This window comes from Ovis aries, chromosome X (assembly GCF_016772045.2).
Source record: "Ovis aries strain OAR_USU_Benz2616 breed Rambouillet chromosome X, ARS-UI_Ramb_v3.0, whole genome shotgun sequence".
Taxonomy (NCBI): Eukaryota; Metazoa; Chordata; class Mammalia; order Artiodactyla; family Bovidae; genus Ovis; species Ovis aries.
In genome coordinates, this window is record NC_056080.1 from 70,447,696 (window position 1) to 70,455,709 (window position 8,014).

Below are 8,014 nucleotides of genomic sequence, written 5' to 3' on the forward strand. Positions count from 1 at the left end.
AGAAATGTGTTTTTTCTCATGGGAATATCTTCCTTAAGCTATGTTAAGGAACTATGTATTTGCTTGGAAATCTACCTTTCTTCAAGATTCATGTCAATTGTTCTATGGCCCAGGATGACTCACCTTATGCCAGTGCTATCTCAAAATGCATGTTGTGGGTAAGGGGCCTGGTGCATCTTTCTCACTTTTGAGGTGTTTCCTTTCTCTAATTAGCAGCTTGCTAATAGGTGTATGAGGTGAGGTGAGGTGAAGTCACTTAGTTATGTCCTACTCTTTGTGACCCCGTGGACTGTAGCCTACCAGGCTCCTCTGTCCGTGGGATTCTCCAGGCAAGAATACTGGAGTGGGTTGCCATTTCCTTCTCCAGGGGATCTTCCCGACCCGGGGATCGAACCCAGGTCTCCTGCATTGGAGGCAGATGCTTTAACCTCTGAGCCACCAGGGAATAACTCTTGCTAAAAACCAGCAAGGGGGCACTCTTTCTGTCCCCTTCTGGTGTCTATGCCAGAAGATTTCTCTATATCTTTTATACTTCAATGAAACTTTATTACACAAAAAGCTCTGAGCCATCAAGCCTCTTCATTGGCCCTGGGTTGAATTCCTCTCCTCCTGTGGCCAAGAATCCTGGCATTGTTCACAGCTCACAGCAGCAGCCTTTAATATCTGAGGAAAGATAAAGATCTAGGCAATAGTGGAGGTGGAAGTGGAGATTAAGGACATCACAGAGGGGAACAGAGTGTTTCAAAACCTTGAGGTGGGGAGAAGTATGGCCATAGAGAAAAGGGAAGAAAATGGCACGATAAGAGTGGGGAAAGCTTTGCTGAGGAAAGAGTAATTTGCTCCATATTTCCTGCCTCTTTGCTTGAGTTGGCACATCTCATCTTATCCTATCTTGCTCTTAGGTTGAGCTTTATACCTTAGGCTTTCCCAGCTCTCAGGCCTTTGGACTCAGATTGAATTACACTGACAGTAGAATGAGGAATCTGAGGATGTGAATGGGAAATATCTCTTTATCTCAATTGTTAACATGTGGGTCAGACAGACCTAATATCTTACAGATTAATGTAAATGTGTCTGAGTGAAGTCAGGGCTGGGGTACAAAAAAAGAAGTCACAGTTGGTATTGAAATTGTGGATTAAATAAGGATACTTTTTCATCGTATGTGTGTATGCATGCTCAGTCGTGTCTGACCCTTTGCAGCCCCAGGCACTATAGCCGACTAGGCTCCTCTGTCCTTGGGATTTCCCAGGCAAGAATACTGGAGTGTGTTGCCATTTTCTCCTTCAGGAGTTCTTTCCAACTGAGGGATCAAACTCGTGTCTCCTGTCTTCTGCATTGTCAGGCAGATTCTTTACCACTGCACTACCTGGGAAGCCCTTTTCCATTACCAAATAGAAATAAAGTTTAAAAGAAACAACCTTTGACACCTGGAATTAATGAAGCTACTTGGGTTTATGTTCAATTATCCTTCCTCTAATTATTGGTCAGTATTCAAAATCATTACCACTTCCAGAATACAACAAGCATGGGAAAGAAGAAAAGGGTAACTGTTCACATGGCAGTAAGTTTCAATTCATTGATATTAATAAAAAATAGGATAACCATAGGAATTCCAAATACCAATGTGCCATCTAAGTGAAAATGCACACAGCCTTTCAAATTGAACATATTTGTACTTAGGAATAGTTCTAATAAATTGTTTGATGTACATCTTAAAATCATTTCAGAATTTTCATGGGAACGCATGTAAGAATTAAAGATATTAAAATTAAAAAAAAATTAAAAAAAATAAAGCTCTCAACTTTCCCCATTACAATTAATAAAGAATTTACCTTTAAATAACAGAGAAGTTTGGTTGAAGAATCCCCAAACTAGTAAAGAGTAATTACAGATTTTTTGAAGAAAATGAAATACAAATCCAATAGAAAAAAAAAAAAAAGAGGCCTTGGAAATGACAAGTCTGTTAGTCTGGGTTCATTCCCTGGAAAGCCATCAGATAGTTAAAGGTAGATTAAACAGTTAATCACTCAAAGCCTTTACAAACTGAGGGTAGAGTCACACCAATTTCTTTCTTTTTCTTCTTTTTGAAATTTTATTTTTAAAATTAATTTCTTTATTTTAATTGCAGGCTATTTACTTTACAATACTGTAGTGGTTTTTGCCATACATTGACATGAATCAGCCATGGGTGTACATGTGTCCCCTATCCTGAACCTCCTTCTCAACTCCATCCCCATCCCATTCCTCAGGGTTGTCCCAGTCCGTTGGCTTTGAGTGCCCTGTTTCATGCATTGAGCTTGGTCTGGAGGTGTATTTCACATATGGTAAAATACATGTTTCAGTGCTATTGTCTCAAATCATCCCACCCTCACCTTCTCCCAGAGAGTTCACATGTCTCTTTATGTCTGTGTCTCTTTTGCTGTCTTGTATATACGGTCATCATTACCATCTTTCTAAATTCCATATATATATGTGTTAATATACTGCATTGGTGTTTTTCTTTCTGACTTACTTTATAATGAGCTCTATAGATAGAAAAGTTTAAACAAAGTTTAGTTTCAGTAGACTTTCGAATCACTTCATTGAAATTTATCTACAGACATGTTGATAAAAGACAGTTGGTATTCCAGGATACCAAGACTTCTTTTTTTATTCAACAGCACATTTGTAAAAATCAGACATGTACTACACCTGAGAAGGGAGAGGAAAGGAAACTATGCACTGTATAAGGGATAAATGCAAATATGTTTAAATGTTGATACTATTGACACACTCACATTTAAAATACATCAGAAGGAAAGAGAAAGTCACTCCTCTTAAGCAACTTATAAATCTATCAAGTCTGGAATAGCTGAGGTTTTCAGGATTACCCTAGACCTATTTGTCAGTAAGGAAATTTGTGATAAATGATTGGATAAAAAAAGAAATAGAAAAATAAGAACAGTCTTTTCCCATGTCAGTAAACTTGTTTCTAAACTATCACAAATTATTTTTATTATACTTTTAAAATTATTTTATTTTTAATTTTTTTTAATTTTAAGTTTTTTTTAAATTTATTTTTAATTGGATTATACTTGCTTTACAATATTGTGCTGGTGTCCATCATACATCAGCATGAATTAGTCATATGTATACATATGTCCCCTCCCTCTTGAACCTTCCTCTCATCTTCCATCCCACCTCATACGTCTAGGTAGTCACAGAGCACCAGTTTTGAGCTCCCTGTATCATATAACATTTTCCCACCAGCTATCCATTTTACATATGGTGATGTATATGTTTCAGTGCTAATCTGTATTCATTCCTCCATCTCCTACCCACACTGTGTCCTCAAGTCTCCTTTGCTGCCCTGCAAATAGGTTCTTCAGTACCATCTTTCTAGATTCTATGCATGTATGTGTGCTCAGACAGGTCCAGCTCTTTTTAACCCTATCGACTGTAGTCTGCCAGGCTCCTCTGTCCATGGTATTTTCGAGGTAAGAATACTTGAAGGGGTTGACATTTCCTTCTCCACATTCTGTATGTATATATATATATATATATATATATATATATAAATATATATATATATATATATATATATATATGTGTGTGTGTGTGTGTGTGTGTGTGTGTGTGTGTTAATATACATTATTTTTCTCTTTCTGACATTTCACTCTATAATAGGCTCTAGCTTCATTCACATCATTAGAGCTAGCAAATGCATTCAATTTTATGGCTGAGTATTCCATTGTAAATATGCACCACAGTTTCTTTATCAATGCATCTATCAATGGACTTTCAGGTCGCTTCAGTGTCCTAGCTATTTTTTAATTAATTTATTTAAATTGAAGGCTAATTACAATGTTGTAGTGGTTTTGCTATACATTGGCATGAATCAGCCATGGATGTATATGTATTCCCCATCCTGAACCCCCATCCCACCTCCCTACCCATTTCCATCCCTGAGGGTCATCCCAGTGCACCAGCCCTGAACACCCTATCTCATGCATCAAACCTGGACTGGCAATCTGTTTCATATATGATAATATAAATGTTTCAATGCTATTCTCTCAAATCATCCCACACTTGCCTTCTCCCACAGAGTCCAAAAGACTGTTCTATATATCTGTGTCTCTTTTGCTGTCTTACATATAGGGTCATTGTTACGATCTTTCTAAATTCCATATACATACACACACACACACACACACACACACACACACACACACTGTATTGGTGTTTTTCTTTCTGACTTACTTCACACTGTATAATAGGCTCCAGTTTCATCCACCTCATTAGAACTAATTCAAATGTATTCTTTTTAATGGTTGAGTAATATTCTATTGTGTATATGTACCACAGCTTTCTTATCAATTCATCTGCCAATGGACATCTAGGTTGCTTCCATGTCCTGGCTATTGTAAACAGTGCTGTGATGAACATTGGGGTACAGATGTCTCTTTCAATTCTGTTTTCCTTAGTGTGTATGCCCAGCAGTGAGATTGCTGGGTCATATGACAGTTCTATTTCCAGTTTTTTAAGGAATCTCCACACTGTTCTCCATAGCGGCTATACTAGTTTGCATTCCCATTAACAGTGTAATGAGGTTCCCTTTTCTCCACACCCCCTCCAGCATTTATTGTTTGTAGACTTTTGATAGCAGCCATCCTGACTGGCATGAAATGGTAGCTCATTGTGGTTTTTATTTGCATTTCTCTGTTAATGAGTGATGTTGAGCATCTTTTCATGTGTTTGTTCACCATCTGTATGCCTTCTTTGGATAAATGTCTGTTTAGTTCTTTAGCCCAATTTTTGTTGGGTCGTTTATTTTTCTGGAATTGAGCTGCATGAGCTGCTGCATATTTTTGAGATTAATCCTTTGTCAGTTGCTTCATTTGCTATTATTTTCTCCCATTCCGAAAGCTGTCTTTTCACATTGGTTATAAGTTCCTTTGTTGTGCAAAAGCTTTTAAGTTTAATAAGGCCCAATTTTTTTTGTTTTGTGTGTGTGTATGTTTTGATTTGTTTTGTTTTGTTTTGCTTTTATTTCCATTACTCTGGGAGATGGGTCATAGAAGATTCTGCTATGGTTTATGTCAGAGAGTGTTTTGCCTATTTTCTCCTCCAGAAGTTTTATAGTTTTGGGTCTTATATTTAGATCTTTAATCCATTTTGAGTTTATTTTTGTGTATGGTGTTAGAAAGTGTTTTAATTTCATTCTTTTACAAGTGGTTGATCAGTTTTCCCAGCTCCAATTGTTAAAGAGATTGTCTTTTCTCCATTGTATATCCTTGCCTCCTTTGTTAAAGATAAGGTATCCATAGGTGCGTGGATTTATCTCTGGGTTTTCTTTTTTGTTCCATTGATCTATATTTCTGTCGTTGTGCCAGTACCAGACTGTCTTGATGACTGTAGCTTTGAAATATAGTCTGAAGTCAGGCAGGTTGATTCCTCCAGTTCCATTTTTCTTTCTCAAGATTGCTTTGGCTATTCGAGGTTTTTTGTATTTTCATACAAATTGTGAAATTATTTTTTCTAGTTCTGTGAAAAATACCATTGGTAGTTTGATAGGGATTGCATTCAATCTATAGATTGCTTTGAGTACTATACTCATTTTCACTATATTGATTCTTCTGATCCATAAACATGGTATATTCCTCCATCTATTTGTGCCATTTTTGATTTATTTCCTCAGTATTTTATAGTTTTCTATATATAGCTCTTTTGTTTCTTTAGGTAGATTTATTCCTATGTATTTTATTCTTTCCGTTGCAAAGGTGAATGAAATTGTTTCCTTAATTTCTCTTTTCTCTTTTCTCATTGTTATTGTATGTTCTAGCTATTTTCAATAGTGCTGCAATGAACATTGGAATACATGTGTCTTCTTCAGTTATGGTTTCCTCAGGGTATATGGGCTTCCCTGGTGGCATAAATGGTGAAGGATCTGCCTGCAATGTGGGAGACCTCAAGTTCAATCACTGGGTTGGGAAGATCTCCTGGAGAAGGGAATGGAAATCCACTTCAATATTCTTTCCTAGAGAATTCTATGGACAGAGGAGCCTGGCAGGCTACAGTCTATGGGGTCACAAAAAGTCAGACACGACTGAGCAATTAATACTTTCACTTTTCAGGGTGTATGACCAGTAGTGGGATTGATGGGTCATATGAGGTTTTATTCACACTTTATAAAGGAATCTCCATATTCTTCTCCATAGTGGCTGTATCAAGTTACATTCCCATCTAAAATGTAAGAAGTTTCCCTTTTCTCCACACCCTCTCCAGAATTTATTGCTTGTAGATTTTTCAATGAAAGCCATCCTGACCAGTGTAGTGTGATGCCTAGTTGTGGTTTTGATTTGGATTTCTCTAACAATGAATGATGTTGAGCATCTTCTCATGTGTTTATTAGCCATTTGTATGTCTTCTTTGGACTAATGTCTTTTTAGGTCTTCTGCCAACCTGTGATTATTTGTTCCTCTAATATTGACCTGCATGAGGTGCTTGCATATTTTGCAGATTAATCCTTTGTCAGTTGTTAACATTTGGTAATATTTTCTCCCATTCTGAGGGTTGTACTTTCACCTTGCTTAATGCTTCCTTTGCTGTGCAAAAGCTTTTAAATTTAATTAGGTTCCATTTGTTTACTTGTTTTTACTTTCATTACTCTAAAAGATGAGTCAAAGAGGATTTTTCTTTGATTTATGTCAAAGGGTGTTCTATGTTTTCTTCTAACAATTTTTTAGTTTCCGATCTTACATTTAGATCTTTAATCCATTCTTAATATCATTTTCTCTATGGTGTTGTGTTTTAGTTTCATTATTTTATATGTAGCTCTCTAGTTTTCCCAGCAAAAAATATTGACAAGGCTGTCTTTTCTCCATTGTATATTTTTGCCTCCTTGGTCAAAGATAAGGTTCCCATAGGTGTGTGTGCTTACTTCTGGGCTTTCTGTCTTGTTCCATTGGGCTATATTTCTGTTAGTGCCAGTAGCCTACCTTCAAGATGACTGTAGCTTGTGGAAGGTTGATTCCTCCAGCTTCATTTTTCTTTGTCAAAATTGCATTTGCTATTCATGTTATTTTGTATTTCCTTACAAATTCTGAAATTTTTAGTTCTAGTTCTGTGAAAAATGCCACTGACAGGGATTTCATTGAATCTGTATATTACTTTGGGTAGTATACTCATTTTCATTATATTGAGTTTTCCAATCCAAGAACATGGTATCTCTCTATCTGTTTGTGTCATCTTTTCTTTAATCAGTGTCTCATAAGTTTCTACTTACAGGCCTTTTGTCTCTTTAGGTAGGTTTATTTATAGGTATTTTATTCTTTTTGTTGCAATAGTGAATGGGATTACTTCTTTCTGATTTTTCATTGTTAGTGTATAGGAATGTGAGTGATTTTGGTGTATTAATATTATATCCTATTACTTCACTATGTTAATTTATTAGTTCTAGAAGTTTTCTCGGAGAAGGCACTGGCAACCCACTCCAGTACTCTTACCTGGAAAAATCCCATGGACAGAGGAGCCTGGAAGGCTGCAGTCCACGGGGTCACTGAGGGTTGGACACAACTGAGCAACTTCACTTTCACTTTTCACTTTCATGCATTGGAAAAGGAAATAGCAACCCACTCCAGTGTTCTTGCCTGAAGAATTCCAGGGACGGGCGAGCCAGGTGGACTGCCGTCTATAGAGTCGCATAGAGTTGGATGTGACTGAAGTGACTTAGCAGCAACAGCAGAAGTTTTCTAGTGTCATCTTTGGGGTAATCTATGTATAATCTTATTTCATCTGCATACAGGTAGAGTTTTACTTTTTTTTCCAATCTAGATTCTTCTTTTTCTTCTCTGATTGCTATGGCTAGGCCTTCCAAAATTTGTTGCATAATTGTGAGAATGAGCACACTTGTCTTGTTCATGATCTTGGAGAAATACTTTCAGTTTTTCAACATTAATAATAATGTTGACCATGGGATTGTTGCATATGGCATTTATTATGTTGAGGTAGGTTCCTTCTGTACCTGCTTTCTGTA

The 8,014-nt window shown here is 36.8% G+C and overlaps 1 non-coding gene across 1 annotated transcript; it reads right to left on the minus strand.

Annotated features, from left to right (window-relative positions):
- Positions 1 to 373: 373 nt before the first annotated feature.
- Positions 374 to 445, minus strand: TRNAW-CCA (transfer RNA tryptophan (anticodon CCA)). Its single transcript has one exon. It is a non-coding gene; the product is annotated as a tRNA-Trp (tRNA).
- Positions 446 to 8,014: the final 7,569 nt, after the last annotated feature.